Raw genomic sequence first — 18805 nt, 5'->3', positions numbered from 1 at the left:
AATATCTGTCAGTGCTTCCAACTAGGTTTTTCCTAATGATAAAAATAAATATATACAAATCCTAAAAGATCCTAAAATTCCTAAAAGATGATGCTGTGAAAGTGATGCACTCAATATGCCAGCAAATTTGGAAAACTCAGCAATGGCCACAGGACTGGAAAAGGTCAGTTTTCGTTCCAATTCCAGAGAAAGACAATGCCCCAAAATGTTCAAACTACCAAAAAGTTGCACTCATCTCACACGCTAGCAAAGTAGTGCTCAAAATCCTCCAAGCCAGCCTTCAACAGTATGTGAAGAGTGAACTTTCACATATTCAAGCTGGATTTAGAAAAGGCAGAGAAACCAGAGATCAAATTGCCAGCATCCTTTGGATCATGGAAAAAGCAAGAGAGTTCCAGAAAAACATCTATTTCTGCTTTATTTACTGTGCCAAAGCCTTTGACTGCGTGGGTCACAATAAACTATGGAAAATTCTTCCAGAGATGGGAATACCAGACCACTTGACCTACTCTTGAGAAACCTATATGCAGGTCAGGAAGCAATAGTTAGAACTGGACATGGAACAACAGACTGGTTCCAAATAGGAAAAGGAGTACATCAAGGCTGTATATTGTCATCCTGCTTATTTAACTTCTATGCAGAGTACATCATGAGCACTGCTGGGCTGGAGTAAGCACAAGCTGAAATCAAGATTTCTGGAGGAAATATCAATAACCTCAGATATGCAGATGACACCACTCTTATGGCAGAAAGCAAAGAAGAACTAACGAGCCTCTTGATGAAAGTAAAAGTCCAGTTCAGTTCAGTCACTCAGTCGTGTCTGACTCTTTGCGACCCCATGAATCGCAGCACGCCAGGCCTCCCTGTCCATCACCAACTCCTGGAGTTCACTCAGACTCACGCCCATCGAGTCAGTGATGCCATCCAGCCATCTCATCCTCTGTTGTCCCCTTCTCCTCCTGCCCCCAATCGCTCCCAGCATCAGAGTCTTTTCCAATAAGTCAGCTCTTCGCATGAGATGGCCAAAGCACTGGACCTTCAGCTTTAGCATCACCCCTTCCAAAGAAATCCCAGGGCTGATATCCTTCAGAATGGACTGGTTGGATCTCCTTGCAGTCCAAGGGACTCTCAAGAGTCTTCTCCAACAACACAGTTCAAAAGCATCAATTCTTCGATGCTCAGCCTTCTTCACAGTCCAACTCTCACATCCATACATGACCACAGGAAAAACCATAGCCTTAACTAGACGGACCTTAGTCGGCAAAGTAATGTCTCTGCTTTTGAATATGCTATCTAGGTTGGTCACAACGTTTCTGCCAAGGAGTAAGTGTCTTTTAATTTCATGGCTGCAGTCACCATCTGCAGTGATTTCGGAGACCCGAAAAATAAAGTCTGACACTGTTTCCACTGTTTCCCCCTCTATTTCCCATGAAGTGGTGAGACTGGACGCCATGATCTTTGTTTTCCGAATGTTGAGCTTTAAGCCAACATTTTCACTCTCCTCTTTCACTTTCATCAAGAGGCTTTTCAGTTCCTCTTCACTTTCTGCCATAAGGGTGGTGTCATCTGCATATCTGAGGTTATTGATATTTCTCCCGGTAATCTTGATTCCAGCCTGTGTTTCTTCCAGTCCAGTGTTTCTCATGATGTACTCTGCATATAAGTTAAATAAGCAGAGGAGAGTGAAAAAGTTGGCTTAAAGCTCAACATTCAGAAAACTAAGATCATGGCATCTGGTCGAATTACTTCATGGGAAATAGATGGGGAAACAGTGGCATACTTTATTTTGGGCGGCTCCAAAATCACTGCAGATGGTGACTGCAGCCATGAAATTAAAAGACGCTTACTCCTTGGAAGGTAAGCTATGACAAAACTAGATAGCATATTAAAAAGCAGAGTCATTACTTTGCCAGCAAAGGTCCATCTTGTCAAGGTTATGGTTTTTCCAATAGTCATGTATGGATATGAGAGTTGGACTATAAAGAAAGCTGAGCACCAAAAACCTGATGCTTTTGAACTGTGGTGTTGGAGAAGACTCTTGTAAGTCCCTTGGACTGCAAGGAGATCCATCCAGTCCATCCTAAAGGAGATCCATCCTGAATGTTCATTGGAAGGACTGATATTGAAGCTGAAACTCCGAGACTTTGGCCACCTGATGTGGAGAACTGACCTATTGGAAAAGTCCCTGATGCTGGGAAAGATTAAAGATGGGAGGAGAAGGGGAAGACAGAGGATGAGATGGTTGGATGGCATCACCAACTCAATGGACATGAGTTTCAGTAAGCTTCAGGAGTTGGTGATGGACAGGGAGGCCTGGAGTGCTGCAGTCCATGGGGTCCCAAAGAGTCGGACACAACTGAGTGACTGAACTGAACTGAACCGAACACAAATCCTATTAATAAGGTGAATGATGTTAGATTTGTGATCTCCGAAGAAGATTTAGCTTCTGTACCAGAGACCAGGCTTGATCACTCAAGAGCTTTTGGGTAGCACAGTTTTATTAAAGTGAAAAAGGGGCAGAGAAAGCTTCTGACATAGACATCAGAAGGGGGGCAGAGAGTGCCCCCCTCACTAGTCTAAGCAAAGGAATTGTATATATTTTTTTTAATTATTGTAATAAATCAAAATAATGTCTCTAGCTTGTAAAAAATTTACCAGACCCAATCCAAAAATTTGCATTTTAAGGTAACAGGTTTAGAATTTAACAAGAGATAAATTTTACCAGACCCACTCCCATAATATACATTCTAAGATATCAGGATTAGTCAGAAGGTTTCCAAGAAAGAGAAACTGTCCACAGGCAGGATGCATTGTTGTTATATAATCCTTAGTACAGAGTTTAAGCTGAATTGTTTGTTTGTTAATCATTAGTTCTGGTCTTTACAAATAAAAAAGTTTTGACTAAGGAATGTAGAGAAAATAAAATGAATTCCAGACCCCTATCTGATCTTTGAGAGCCCCAGACCCCTCTCTCCTTCTTGGGGACCCCAGACTTTCTATCAACCTGCCTAGGAATTGACTCTCTCACTATGACCCAGAAAGTCCTCACTCTTAGATATAGGAGAGTAGGTCAACTTCAGGGAAGGGATGCATCTTTATGGCAATAAAGATATTATTTACAGATATCCTAAGAAAAGCTATGACAAACCTAAGCCACATATTAAAAAGCAGAGATGTCACTTTGCTAACAAAGATCCATATAATCGAAGGTATGGTTTTTCCAGTAACAGTGTACTTATGTGAGATTTGTACCATTAAGAAGGCTGAGCACAGAAGAATTAATGGCTTTGAATTGTGGCACTGGAGAAGTCTCTTGTGAGTCTCTTGGATCACAAGGAGATGAAACCAGTCAATCCTAAAGGAAGTCAACCCTGAATATTCTTTGGAAGGACTTATGCTAAAGCTGAAGCTCCAATGCTTTGGCCACCTAATGTGGAGAGCCAACTCGTTGGAAAAGACTCTGATGCTGGGAAAGATTGAGGGCAGAAGGAGAAGGGAGCAACAGAGGATGAGATGGTTGGATGGTATCACTAACTCAATGGATATGAGTTTGGGCAAACTCCACAGAATAGTGAAAGACAGGGAAGTCTGGTGTGCTGCAAGTTCATGGAGTTGCAAAGAGTCAAACATGACTTGGCGAGTGAACAACAACAGAAGTAGTCACCAAAACACATGTATGAGTATGCTCATAGCGATTCTAGGTGTAGTAGAAACACGTGTGAGTATGCTCATAGTGATTCTAGGTGTAGCAGAAACACATGTGTGAATATGTGTTGGGGGCCAGCGTGAGGAACTCCACCCATGGCAAAGGTCATGAGGAAGGAAGCTTGGCATACGCAAAGGCGTGATCAAGTCTCAGGAAACCCCCTGTTCCCGAGCATCTACCCCCCAAACCAGAGTACTTTACAGGGAGCTCTCCCCCATAACCATTTCTCTCAGAGGAGGAGTTAACTTGCAGCTCCAGTTAATAAAAATTCCTGGGCGTGACAAGAGTGTTTCAACTTACGAACTCTGAAGGTTCTCTGGCGGGCCTGATCAGGCTCGTCCGGCCACATGTGATTGTTTACAGCCTCCCAACTGTGAGAGGCACGGGATGTTTTAAAACTTTCTAAATACAGACTCTTTTGAGAAGTTAGAAGATTATTAGTATAGTATAGTGGGTTGATTAGGAATTATATTGGTGAAGGGTTTTTTCTTCATTTGTCTTTTGCCAATAATTACTGTTAATTCCCTGCCCTGGGTGTGACAAGGATGTCTCAGGTCAAACCTCTATGCTGACAGACTAGCTTGTGTGACAGCCTCTCAGCCATAAACAGCACAGAGAGTTTGGAATATTAGCATAGGGCTTTTTTCATTGATGAGTCAATGATTGCCATCAGGCCTCCATATCCTTAGGCACCTGGGAGTATATTAATCAATGTATTTGGAATATAAAAAAGGAAATATAGTGGTTTTTGATGTTAGCAATACTAGACTTTTGAGTTAATGAATCTTCTCTTTTGTTATAGATCACTGTACTTTGTTATAAATCACTATAAATCACTATGCTATGTAAAAATGTAACTTTATCACTATCTTAGGACAAAATAGATCTTAAGGGGAACACTGGTGAACAGTTTACATTTGTTGAGCCAATATTTGCTGCTAAATCTCCATATTCCTGCCCTTATAATGAATATAACTAGCATATAGGAGAAATAAGTATTAACCTTTAAGATTAATCATGTTAAACCTTAGGTTAAGTAAATTCCTTTCTTGATTGTAACTCACTATACCCTCACCCTATAGGAATGCAACTTTATTTGGAGGGGGCCTGATTTAAGAAAAAATCACCCCTGGAAAAATAAGTTTTCTGGTTAACTGACCGGTATCAGAAAGGGCCATAAAATGTCAGCAGACCTCATGGCCAGAAGATGATGAAACTCATAAGACCTTTGTATAATTTTATATGAAGCACCTGATTGTGACAAGGGTCAGGTCTGCTGACCCCCGCGTGACTCTGTATTCATCCCTGTGTATAACAAAAAGGTATATAAACAAACCTGAAAAATAAAGAAATCAGATCAGTTTCTGGAAAGACTGTCCCCCATGTCATTTCTTTCTTGCTCCCCGCTTTCCTGGCTGAATTCCCATCTGAAATGTGGGGACTCACCAAGCCTGCTGATTCTGCCTGGGCTTCTGAGATTGGACCGGGGAGGCCTCAGTGCCTCCTCTCTTTCGGGAGAATGGAAAGACACCTGTGGCCTATGTAGGTGGTGATTGGTATTCCATGTAAACCAGTTATTCAGCCTCTTTTCTCCACTAATTCTCCTACTACACTATCTGTTTCTAATCTCCCTCTATATCTGTAATTAAATGAGTTTTTTCCAGGATGCCGACTCCGTCCCCACCGTCGAATTACCCTGGATCCACCGGGGCTGGACCCCGGCAAATATGCTCATAGCGATTCTAGGTGTAGCAGAAACACATGTGCGAGTATGCTCATAGCAATTCTAGGTATAGCATCAAACATAATTTCTAAGTTATAGCCAAGTTGAAATTGCTGGTATCAAATATACACTTTCCTATTCTGAGTAGAAGGTGGTTAAAATATATGACAACAACTTGTAGACTGAAAGCAATGACTATATTAGGGCTATTATCTTTGGGAGAATGGAAACACACAAGAAGAATTTCACATTCATCTTAGCTTCCTCTATGATATTCAAGATAGGGAATAAGGGGAACAGTACAGTAAAGGATTCTTGCTGCTACTGCTGCTAAGTCGCTTCAGTCGTGTCCGACTCTGTGCGACCCCCATAGATGGCAGCCCACCAGGCTCCCCCATCCCTAGGATTCTCTAGAAAAGAACACTGGAGTGGATTGACATTTCCTTCTCCAATGCATGAAAGTGAAAAGTGAAAGGGAAGTCGCTCAGTAGTGTCTGACTCTTAGCGACCCCATGGACTGCAGCCCACCAGGCTCCTCCATCCATGGGAATTTCCAGGCAAAAGTACTGGAGTGGGGTGCCATTGCCTTCTCCAAAAGGATTCCTAGCATTGATATAAAAATTCCTACTGAGTTCTTGACCTCAACATATTCATATGCATGATATTAGTCTGGAAGGCCTAGCAGAGATTTCTTGGAGGATGGAGAATTAAGCTGATATTTTAGAGACTACAAAGTGATGGGTAATGTTGAGTCCAGTGCAGTCAAGTCAATGATTGAGGGTCAAGAAATGCCCACAGTATAAAAACAAGATGCACCCTCTAGACACAAGATAAATAATGAAACATGCCTGCCTCAACAAACCTTAGTGCCAGATCTCAAGAAAATCAAGGTGATTTACTGGTGATTTAATTTCCATCCAGAAAAAAAAAAAAAAAAAATTGGGGGGTTTATTCCTTTGTATTTTATGTTTTATTTTTTAATATAAATTTATTTATTTTAATTGGAGGCTAATTACTTGACAATATTGTATTGGTTTTACCATACATTGACATGAATCCACCACAGGAATGCATGTGTTCTATTTAACATGATTTGAAGGAAGAGTATGTAATCCAAAACTTATGAAATGTATCACTCATATGAAAAGTTCACAATAAAAATGCACTGCATACTAGATATGTGAATATGCAGGCAAAATGATTAGAAATCAGTAGTAGAAATAGTCAATAGAAGCAGATCTGGAGATGATTTAGTTATTAAAATTAGAAGACAAAGACTAATTTAATATGTTAAACTAATATTTTAAATAAAAATAAAGCAAAAGATGGAAAATAGTTTAAAAAAGCATATCAACAGATAATTTGAATTTATAAAACTCAAATGTATATTCTGAAAGCTAAGAAACATCTGTTTTGAGACTAAGAACTCATTGCATACATTTAATTGAAATTAACCACAGGTGAAGATAAGAGAAGTAAAGACAAATACAGGTCAATAAAGTTCATTCAAAATGAAACACAAAAAAGTAAAGAATCAGTTGAGTTCAGTCATTCAGTCATGTCCGACTCTTTGTGACCCCATGGGCCACAGCACACCAGGCCTCCCTGTCCGTCACCAACTCCTGGAGTTTACTCAAACTCATCTCCATTGAGTCAGTAATGCCATGCAGCCATCTCATCCACTGTCATCCCCTCTCCTCCTGACCTCAATCTTTCCCAGCATCAGGCTCTCTTGCAATAAGTCAGCTCTTCGCATCAGATGGCCAAATTATTGGAGTTTCTGCTTCAACATCAGTCCTTCCAGTGAACACTCAGGAGTGATCTCCTTTAGGATGGACTGGTTGGGTCTCCTTGCAGTCCAAGGGACTCTCAAGAATCTTCTCCAACACCATAGTTCAAAAGCATCAATTCTTCGGCACTCAGCTTTCTTCAGAGTCCAACTCTCACATCCACACATGACCATAGGAAAAACCATAGCCTTGACGAGATGGACCTTTGCTGGCAAAGTAGTGTCTCTGCTTTTTAATATGCTGTCTAAGTTGATCATAACCTTCCTTCCAAGGAACAAGCGTGTTTTAATTTCATGGCTGCAGTCACCATCTGCAGTGATTCTGGAGCCCCCCAAAATAAAGTATGCCACTGTTTCCACTGTTTCCCCATCTATTTGCCATGAAGTGATGGGACCGGATGCCCTGATTTTAGTTTTCTGAATGTTGAGTTTTAAGCCTACTTTTTCACTCTCCTCTTTCACTTTCATCAACAGGCTCTTTAGTTCTTCTTCACTTTCTGCCATAAGGGTGGTGTCATCTGCATATCTGAGGTCCCTCTTTTTTTTTTTTGTCCTTGATGTGAAATGCTGGTTGAGTAATTTGGGTTGATTTTTTGTTAGGGGTGACTTGTGCCTGTGTTCTTACCTCCTAAAGTGCATGTTCCAGGGAGGCAATGGCTGTGTGGCTGGGGGGGTGGGGTGGGTGGTGAGGGGTGGAGGGGAGCTGGTGTTCTCAGTCAGGAACAGAGTGGGTTCTCAGAGTGCCAGAATAAAGGAGGCAGTTCTGCCCCTGGCCCTCCATGCATCTTGACATATTTGACAACTTCCTTAATTTTTGCCCCTGCCTCCAACCTATGACCAACCAACCACATGGACTCCTGCTCCTAATTACCTCACTTGCAGCTTCCCCGGGCCAGTAGCCTCCAGTCAAGGCACACCTGAAGCCTTCTTTGTTCTTCATTACAAAGTTTTCCCACTCCTCTGCCTGCCTTAGAGTGTCTGCCAAAGGCAAGTGATGTGGCAACCTCTGAATACTCAGTTCTCACTAATTTCAACAGTGATTTCAACTACACAGTGTAGAAAAAGAGCAAATTAGCCAAGATGGTAGGGTCAGGCTCTCTTGCCCCAGATTTTGTACATAATGATTATGTAACAGCTGAGATCACTTATACCACTGCACATGAGCGTCACAAGGTAATTACCTTATCATGTTCTGTACACATATGTGAGCTTCTCTGAGAAAGCAGCAGCATCACTGCTGCATCATGGCCTTGTCTGTTGGGTCATCCATGAGAGGAGAGCATTGTGGTACAGCTGCGGCATCAGCCAGGAGAGAATAAACATATCTGCAGTTCGTACAGCTCTTTGGATCTTCTTCCAGACTCTTAGCTTGCACCTTTCCTAACCTGGGTTCAACAAATACTGTGTACAGTGTGAACAGCAAGATAGTTGGCATCATGGACAGGGTCAGTGATACACACGGCAATATTAATTAGGCAGGGGATCTTAATACACCTGGAAACTAGAAGCTGGACTTTTGTTTTCTCATTCTGACTTTTAGGCTTCCCTTAGCCACACATCTGGCTAGGAAAGGAGGAGGGATGGGAGAGTATGTCTGTCATGTCAGAAGTCTCTGCTGCAATTGAATTCTATCCTGCGAGAAATCAATGGAAGGAGAGTGGGCTTTGAAGCCAGTCAAGCTTGGATCGATGGCTAGAACTGACACTCACTAGCTGCTTGATCTAGGGTTTAGGACCTTCACCCCAAGGCCTCCATCTTTTCATCTATTGAATGAGCAAAATCACCTACCCCATACAACTGTTTGGAAGAATATAAAATAGTCATAAAATCAGGTGGCCATTAACAAGCTTGCCCCAGCAAGGACTTAAACAATGCCAGTCTTCATGTTCTTCCCTTCTTATTTCTTTCAAATCAAGGAGTAACTTGCTACTTATATGGTCCTTTAATACTAAAAGGCCTTAATACTTATTAACACAGATTATTCCCCCAGAATTTTTTTTCCACAAGTCAAATGGCTCAATGTTGAGGGAACAGCAATGCCTAAGCCCTGTTTCCTGTTTGCTCACAATTTAATTGAGGAGAAAAGTCCTTACTCGAACAATCAAAGTATATTGTGTTATATGACAAAGGTGATGAGTGTTACTTGAGTTCATAGAAAGGGATGTGCATTTTGGTGACCTGAAAATGATCTGTGGCCAAGTTGGAGTATATCTGGGTGCTAAAACACCCACACAGAATTGGCTAAGTCACAAGTGCAGTTAAAAATAAATCATGTGAAAATAATACATGCTTGTTACATTGAAAATTTAGAAGACATAAAAAAAGAAATTATCTACAATCTATATTCTGGAGATAATCACTGGTAATATTATAATTTGTTTACTCATAGTCTTTTTAACTATATATAATTTTAAAATAATTTGTTAAACAGTTATAAAGATTAAATACATACACAAATGCATAAATACATATGCATTCTTTCAGTATGATTTTTCTCAAATAATTCATCATGGGTGTTTTCTCATATTATGAGAAGCTTCTGTACTTGGAAATTGAGCAAATGTAATATATTTCCCAAAGTTTATCAAGTAGAGTTTAAAAGTCTTCTATTATTCTTATAATCAAATTATTTTTGTTTATGTCATCCTGTATTATATATGTTATCTTCATTTTCAATACTATCAATAAAGGTGATGAATAAGGTAGCAAAGTGGATATTTTTACACAAACTATTTTTCTGCAGTTTGGATTATATCCTTAGATTCCCAAAAAGTGGAGATCACTAGTTCAAAGGGCAAGAATGTCTTTGAATTTCTTGATACATGTTGGAAAATGTTTTTCACAAAGTCAGGCATATCCCATCTCACTGCAGGATTTCAAGAGAAGGGTGTCACAAGGAAGAGGGGAGGCCATCCCTGTCACAGAAACAGCATGAGGAAGTAGGTGTGTTTTTAGGGAAGAGAGGCTGTATCATCAGCAAGACCTAGCCCAGGCCTTGTCATTGAGTATTGGTCAATTACTAATTACTTGATTACTACTAATTACTTGATGAGTAAATGAAAGCTACAAAGATGAAGAATTGTGGACATGTTAGGAAAATGTAGAATGGAAATGTTTTTTGGAGCAGATGAAGTCTTTGAAAAACATTGTGAGACAAGTTTGGAGAGGGCTGTGGACTGTCTTAAATATCACAGTAAGGCCTTGGGATTTAAATCAATAAACCAACAAGAACCACAAAATAATTTTGCAAGGGAATAATATGAGAAGAATAAAGAATTTTGCTCTTTTTGGCTCTCTGAGCAGCATGATGGTGGTTGGCAAGAACAAGCACCTTATGAAAGGAGGCAAAAGGGGAGCCAAGAAGAAAGTGGGTTGACCCATTTTCTAAAAAAGATTGGTGTGATGTGAAAGCATCAGCTATGTTCAATATAAGGAATATTGGTAAAACATTGGTCACAAGATCTCAAGGAACCAAAACTGCATCTGATGACCTCAAGGGGCATGTTTTTGAAGTGAGTCTTGCTGATCTGCACAATGATGACTTTGCATTTAGAAAACTCAAACTAATTACTGAGAATGTTCAGGGCAAAAAATTCTTAATTTTCATAGCATGGATTTTTCCATGGCATGGATCAAAAAATGGCAAACCATGATTAAAGCTCATGTTGATGTCAAGACTACCAATGGTTACTTGCTCCATCTGTTTTGTGTGGGTTCTAATAAAAAAAATGCAGCAATCAGATTCAGATGACTTCTTATGCCCAGCACCAGCAGATGTACCAGATTTGCAAGAAGATGATGGAAATCATGACCTGAAAGGTGCAGACAAATGACTTGAAAGAGTTGGTCAATAAATTGATTCCAGATAGCATTGGGAAAAACATAGAAAAATCTTGCCAATCTATTTACCTGCTGCATGATGTCTTCATCAGAAAAGAAAAAATTCTGAAGAAGCCCAAGTTTGAACTGGGAAAACGCATGGAGTTACATGTTGAAGGTAGTAGTTTTGGAAAAGCTGCTGGGGGTGAGACAGGTGCTAAAGTTGAACGGGATGATGGATATAAGCCACCAGTCCAAAAATCTGTTTAAAATGCAGACTTTTAATGGTGACAAATAAAAGATCTTATTTGTTGAAAAAAAAATAATGAATTTTTCAAATAATCCTCAGAGCATTTATGGGATGGTTGGGAAAGACCAATTGCAAAGCAACAAACTATAGGTGAGCTTGTAGAAATCAAGATTCTCTATTTGGCTATTTCAATTATCTAAATGTAAAATAAAAATGCTGGGATAAAGGAACAGGGATGGGAATGGAAAAGAGGGTGTGAGAAAATAATGTAGGGGAATTATTTGGCAGTCCAGTGGTTAAGACTCCATGGTTTTACTGCCCAGGGCCAAGGTTCAATCCCTGGTTGGGGAAATTAAGATCCCACAAGCTGCTCAGCAGGGCCAAAAAATAAATTAATAGACAAATTGGATTGATCATTTACTGTACATGAGGAGAGAGATAGTGGGAGGAGCCTAAATGACCTTTTCTGGACAACTGGGATACTCTTCACAGGTGTGGGGGCTCCAGGAGGATCTGGTTTGGACAGAATGATGTTAAATGAGTGCCTGACATCTGGCTCTCAAGAGAAGAGGGAAACAGATCCAAGGATGTTGGTGGTCATCTATGGAGGGGCAATAGATATGCAGTTCTAGAAAGCTTCAAGTGACAGACTTTGCTTAATAATGGAAGCAGGAGAGCTTAGGTCTGATTAAATTGGGGAACTATTTTTACAACTCAAAAAGAAATAAAAGCAAAGGGGTAAGTCTTAGGATGTTTAAATGAATCATTATTGTAAGGTCAGTGACTACCAACATCATGGTTTTATTTACTAGTGATAGGGCTTAGGGTTAACCACCATAAAAAGAAAGAGAATGATAGAAGCTAAAAACATACAAACAAAATATCTTTCCACTGCTGGGCCATGCCGAGCTATAAGAAATTCATTTCATTGTTGTTTTCCAATTGGTGCTCACAGCCACTCTATCAAAGGAGGTTAAAGGTCCGGAGGACAGATGGAAAAGTTGGCCCCAGGATCACAAATAATCTATGAAGTCTAGGAAAATCCATCAATATGGAAATTCACAAATCCAGCAGATACCAAAAGCATCAAGAAATCAGAAGATGGAGAAGAGAAATACATACCTGGACCCCGTTGGAGGTGTTTAGCAACCACACTAGGCTGGTGCAGCAAATGGGCATTCTTCCCAGCCCTATTATGGGCAGTATCATGATGATTCCTCATGGGAGTATAAAGCACCACCTCCTATGGGAGGCATGGGAAGTACCCTGTCAGTGCCACCCTGACATCTGATACACATCTTGCTTGATAATCTGGTATCACAAGGGCTGTTTAGGTCCCTTAGGAAATCGCCTTGCCCAGAAGGTCTCTAATAGATATTCTGGAGGGATGGCTGCAGTGATTATAGGATACTCATGTCTGATATAGATGAACAGTGTGTGCTTACAAAGAAAATGCAACCACAGAAAGTGAAAAACAAAGCAAATCAAGGATGGCGAGGAGGGGCCTTGTGGGAGTCCAGTACAAGATAGGAACAAAAATGGCAGGAGCAATAAAGACTGTGTACTGATGCAGGGTGCAGGATGCTTGGCGCCGGTGTACTGGGATGACCTGGAGGATGGTGTGGGGGGGGGGAGGTGGGGGTGGTTTTCGGGATTGGGAACATGTGTACACCCGTGGTGGATTCATGTTGATGTGTGGCAAAAGCAATACAATATTATAAAAAAAAAAGTTTTTTTTATAAGAGAAAAATAAAATAGTGTAAAAGAGTGCTTAATTTGAAAGAAAAAAAAAAAAGACAGTGTACTGAGAACTTGCTTGGGCCCAGGCCTTATGCCAGTCATATCTCAACCAATTCACACTGCCATCCCACCCTGCAAATGGGGAACCTGAAGCATTAAGTAGATGGCCAAAATTTGGAGTTTGAGGGTCCTGAACATGAGCCCTCATACCCACCTCTGACCCTCCCCACATTGTAGCTCTGCAATAGAGCTGGGCAGAGAACTTGGTCAGTGTTTGCTTCCAGCAATATTCTGATTTCTAATTTAAAGTTGGTCTTATGTTAGGAGACATGTCCTCAGCCCAGGCATTGTTCTTCACTTCTTCATGGTCTTGAGAATTTACTCTGCCCCCAGGGCACTGAATAGCAGGAATCCCAGTGGGAGGAAAGCCTGGCACCTGATCTGGTGAGAAGATGCATAATAGACCCAGACTTCTGCTCCTGCGCCCTAGGACTTGGGTAAGGATGGGGCACCTAGGTCTGGCACTGCTTCTGGCCTGTACATGGGATTAGAATACCTACCTCCTGGAGGAATTGTAGGGATTAATTGTCAATCATATAGGAAAGTGCTTTATAAACTTTCAAGGGCTATCCAGGGGTGAAATGGACATTTTTTAAATGAGTACTGTGTAACACATATATCACATCTTGGGCATATGCACATGCATGATTCTATTCCAAGATAACACCTGAGGGATTGCACACTCATCTCAATGACACCATCTGTCCTTGGGTCTTCCTGGAGTTGTAGGCCAAATAGGAATTGAAACCTCTGAGCTTAGTTTGACTGCTTAGAGATGCAAACTCAGAGTCCCAGTGGTATGGGAGTTGCAAAACAACCATAAGTGGGAGGCAGAGAAAATAAAGAGCAGAAGGAACCAGACTCTGGGGACTGGTGTGCCAGGATACATATCTCTGCCACTTCACTGCACTCACCCCCCCTCCCTGCCCCCCCAAAATTATCAAGGTCCAACCTCTCTGGGAATCCTTGTCTTCACTGGTTGATGAAACAATAGCATCTTTATGCAGGCTCACATCAGATCGAACTGGGCTAAAGTCACTAACTGCCCTGAAAGACATGGAAGGCATGTAATTGAACAGTGGCAAATAAACCAGGAACTATGTCCTCAGATCTTCAATCTTTCCACTGAAGTCCCTTCAGGTCAGGCCCCACTGGCCTCTGGTGAGGCCCCTCCATCTCACCTTTAACTATTTCAAATCTGCTTTTGGATTAGATTTCAAAAGTGAAGAAAGATGGAAATAGGGAGGTCATTAATCAATGGATTTATTCTTTCAGGATGGTTTCAGAGTCAAATTAAAATGCACTGAAGGGAATGTGTTTCATCCTTTGATGACTAAACTTCATCTCTGATGAGATGCACAGTGTCCACTTGAGGCAAGTCCTCAGCAACCAGACCGGGGATATCTGTATAATTATGTGAGATGATGTAAATGAAAGTGCATCTCACATGGGGTTAATCGATTTATTTAAATTTGTACAACAATAAGTTCTTTGCAAATGACTTTGTGAACTGAATAGCCTGCAGTGTAGCTGGGCACAGGAGAAGAAATATCTATTCCAACATTTTCACTCTATGGATATCACCAGAGAGCCACCAAAACTTCCTCAAGGACATGCAACAAATTAACCAGAACTTGAACACTGGTCTACCGAAAACTTATCAGGCAGATTCCTCAATTTTTCCCAATTAAACATAAAAGAATGAGGTTCCAAGAAGTTAAGTAGTTGGTCCAAGGTGACACAGCTCATAAATGATGGGACCAGAATTCAAACTCAGACAGTGTCAAGCACCAGGTACACTATCTCTGAGTCACAGCTGCCTGGAAAGTAAGGACAGAAATGAAATGGGACTGGCTTCAAAAATCAGTGGAAAAGTCATGAAATTGTCTCTCTCTTGTGTCTTAGAAACAGTCTGAAGGTCCAGGGACAATGGGTTTTGACATCTGCTGTCCCTCTAAGTAGACCTCTGGTTATGCTCTCATGTCCATCTCAAGCTCTAATCACCTCTACTCTTAGTGGTCAGGGATGGCCTGGCTATTTGTCATATCACATTGCTCAGAGAGGCCTCTGTCTCTTGCTAAAAAAATTTAGGATGAATTTCATAGCTCTGGGGCCTCTTTAGTCTGAATGATTTGAAGTTTAAACTTCTGGTTAATTTGAAGTAACTATAAGCCAAGGTCTGAGAAGATGGTGAGGAAGAAGCAAAGGCCTAGGAACAAAGACAAGTCAGCCAAGCAATGGACGTGGTCTGTTACTTCAATTCTCTTTGCATGGACATTACAAAGAGATGGGTGACTTGGCTTTGACTGGGAGATCCATTTGTCACATGAATAAAATCTGTTAAAAACAAACAAACAAACAAACAAACAACAACAAAAACCTTCAGGGTGCACATTGTAGAGAATTTTTTTCTAAAGTCATTTAGACTTCCGTATTTAAAAAATTAATTCACTTGTAAAGCCCTAGGGCCTGGAAAGCAAGTAGGCAGAGATAGCAGCAGAGATGGGACCTTCCCCAGCTCCTCATGCTGCTCTACATACCCTTTCATGTGCTTGAGGGCTAGGGCCAGGAGACCAGTGATTTCCATTATATTCTTTCCAAAACACATACCCATTCTCATCTCACAAGCCTCTGAGCCACAGGCACTTCCCGTCCCAATACCTGCCCCCCAGAGAGAGGCAGAAGCTCAGTGATGCTGTCCTAAGGCAGGTTGGCAGCAGAGCCCTGACCAAAACACCAGTCTTGTGACTAAAGGATCCAAGTTCTTTCCATGGCACCTCAGAACCTAAAGAGCTCAAAACCTGCACAAGAGAACCCCAGGCATTGTGGGTGCACATTAGATTCACATCCCAACTCCATCTGATACCCACAGTGAGAGCCTGGAGAAGACCACAACACTCTTACCTGTTTCCTCATATGTGCAAAGGGCTGATGGCCCTCCCTGTAGATATGCAAGAGCATGCAGGTGAGGTGGTGAACGAATTGGCCCCACACCTGGCAGCCATGCAACGTTCTGTAGTTTCCATTCATGCAACCAACATTTCCCAGAAATCCCAATACTCCAGTTTCTACAGCAAGTTCCAAGAAACCAAAGATGGCCAAGAAGAGCTTCAGCTTCCAAAGAGCTGCCAACCCACAGGGGAGCCAAGGAAGTAGGCAGTTGTGTATCACACACATGACTGTGTGTGCATGGTAGACTACCAAAGTGTCAGAAGAATGGGTCAGGAGGGTTTGGAATAGGGCAAAGTCCATGTTGGTACATAAGGCATGATGTCTCCACACCTGCAGCTCTCACTGTTTTTCTAGCTTTGCCCTCACGAACAGGAAGAGTCTGCCAGTGTGCTGTGACTTCAAGATGACCAAGAAACTAACTCCTGAACTGTAGAAGTTCTCTCACACCTCAACAAGACCAGCCAGTGGAAATGTATCCTTTGTTGGGTCCAGAAATATGACTAAGACCATGTTCTCTTTAAAGATATGTCACTTTACACTATCAGTTTTTGGCATTTTACTGCAAACTATTTAATCAAGGGTGTTTCATTGATATGGAAATATTAATACAGCACAGTTCCCATTTCACCAACTCTGGGAAGCTTTCACTGACTATTCTCTTTGGATGGATTCACAGTTCATATTTATATCAGGAAGATTCATTATCCTCTTTTAAGAGCAGTCCCAGATCCATTTTTACAGCATGTGTCCTTGAAATAGTTCATCAGGACAGATATAGCGGTGGTCATTTCAAACACAGTATAAATGATGCCATATCAGTGGGGGCTCAAAGCCTTCAGAGCCTCACGTAGAAGTAAACCAAGCAAAAGCCTTGTCAAGCCCTTGAGGGAAAATAGATAACATTCAGATCTCTGATCTGTAAGCTTTCAACTGAAAACTTAAGAAGGTATGTGTGTGCATGTGTAATCTTACCAGCTATATCAATGTCACTAGATGCCAATGGTGATGATTCTCAGAAATGAATTATCTGTAAGATAAAAAAAAATAGCAAATGACTCACAAATGAAATGTAACTCATTTATTGTGTAGATTTAAATGAAGTTAATCTATTCTCTTTTAAAGTGAATGTCATCAGTTGAACTATGCATGCCTTTAAACCATTTTATCAGAAATAAAAATAAGGAAATTGACATAGCAAGAAACTTATCTTTTGTTTTCACATATATATCTAGAGTTTGGAGGTTTGCTTCTTTGAAGAATTAGTGCAATAATAATTTTTAATTTTTGTTTCACAACATGACACTTCTGTCATAAAGGCTTATAAGAACAGGGAGTGAACCATAGCCTCCAAGGACAAATTTGCAATAATTCACTCTCATGAGTGCCTGACAGTCTGGTTGGTACTGTTCTCATATCTGCAAGAAGTAGGGATGCAAAAGCATTATTCCCCACCCTAGACTGGGTGTAATGCTTGTCCTCATCACCCTCCCCGCCGTCCCTACACAAACTGCTGCATGGATGTTTTATTTTCACTACCATTTCCTTTATTGGGCTTCACTCATTCCTATACCTCCAGGGTTGGTACTTTCTGGCCAGCCAAATCAGACACACAGACCAGATTCCTGGGGCCAAATATATCTAGAATCAGATTCTACCCCAAACCCTTGCTTCTCCCTTCTTCCCACCCTGCACCCACCTCAAATCTTCTCCTTCATGATTTGTTTGACTAATAACTATGCTACATAGTACTTTATAGCTTACAAGCATTCTTGTGTTTGTCATCTAGTTCCATCCCCTAGATAATACCTTGACTTTGTTTCTCCAAGGAAAGGCTGAGGCTTAAGGATACAGTCACCCTATGGAGCCTAGGCCTCTGGACACCCATTTCATTGTTCTTCCGACAGGAGTGCCCAGTGCTGCCTTTCTAGCCCCTACAAGTGGTGTGCTCCCAGCTTGGTTTCTTCACCCCTGGCCCCCCAACACTTCTTCTTATGTTAGTAATTTTTATGGAGACACCTACTCCTGTAATAGTGACCTTTAGGTGATGTGTCAATCTCCAAATATACCCCCACACACACACACAGATACACATATACTCCCCCAATACACATATATATCTAGTCATACACACACACACATACATTCACACACATATACATATATGCATATATCTACCCACACATGCATGCATATGTACACACATGTATATGCACATATGCACACACACACACACACATCCCTAGATCCTTGACTTTGAGATACTTGTTTCCTGTTTTTATAATGCACCAAGTACCTCATATGAAACTAGCTACATGGGAAGTACAAACTGAAGATCAGATCTGTTATGTTTGATTTTCAGGGTAGCACAGTTTTCCAGAACAGAATATCCAGCTCAGTGCCCCTCAATGCCCACACAAGTCCACCTGGCCCCTAATAAGCCAGACTCTTTCATGGCTGTACTTCAAATAAATCGTCCTGAAACCTTTCTTTATGGTGCTGTGCTTAAGCAAAAACTCAGGAACAGAGTCAACAGGAAGGTTCTACTGTGTCCCTAAGAGAAAGAGATCAGCTCATTTTTCATTCCCCACTGAGTCTGTGTCACTTAGAAAACAATTGAAACCACAGTGGATACTTGTCATTATACATTTATCCAAATCCATAGACCATGCAACACCAAGAGTGAACCCTGTGGACTCCAGGTGATAACGATGTGTCAAGTGTAGAACCATCAGTTGTAACCAATGCGCCACTGTGGCGGGGATGTTG

General features: G+C 41.2%; 1 pseudogene; it reads left to right on the top strand.

Moving 5' to 3' along the window:
• Nucleotides 1–10525: 10525 nt before the first annotated feature.
• LOC120854064 lies at nt 10526–11343 on the top strand (annotated as a pseudogene).
• Nucleotides 11344–18805: the final 7462 nt, after the last annotated feature.

This window comes from Oryx dammah, unplaced genomic scaffold (assembly GCF_014754425.2).
Source record: "Oryx dammah isolate SB20612 unplaced genomic scaffold, SCBI_Odam_1.1 HiC_scaffold_27, whole genome shotgun sequence".
Taxonomy (NCBI): domain Eukaryota; kingdom Metazoa; phylum Chordata; class Mammalia; order Artiodactyla; family Bovidae; genus Oryx; species Oryx dammah.
Note: the sequence above shows the minus strand (reverse complement) of the source record. Positions and strands in the feature narration are given on the sequence as shown.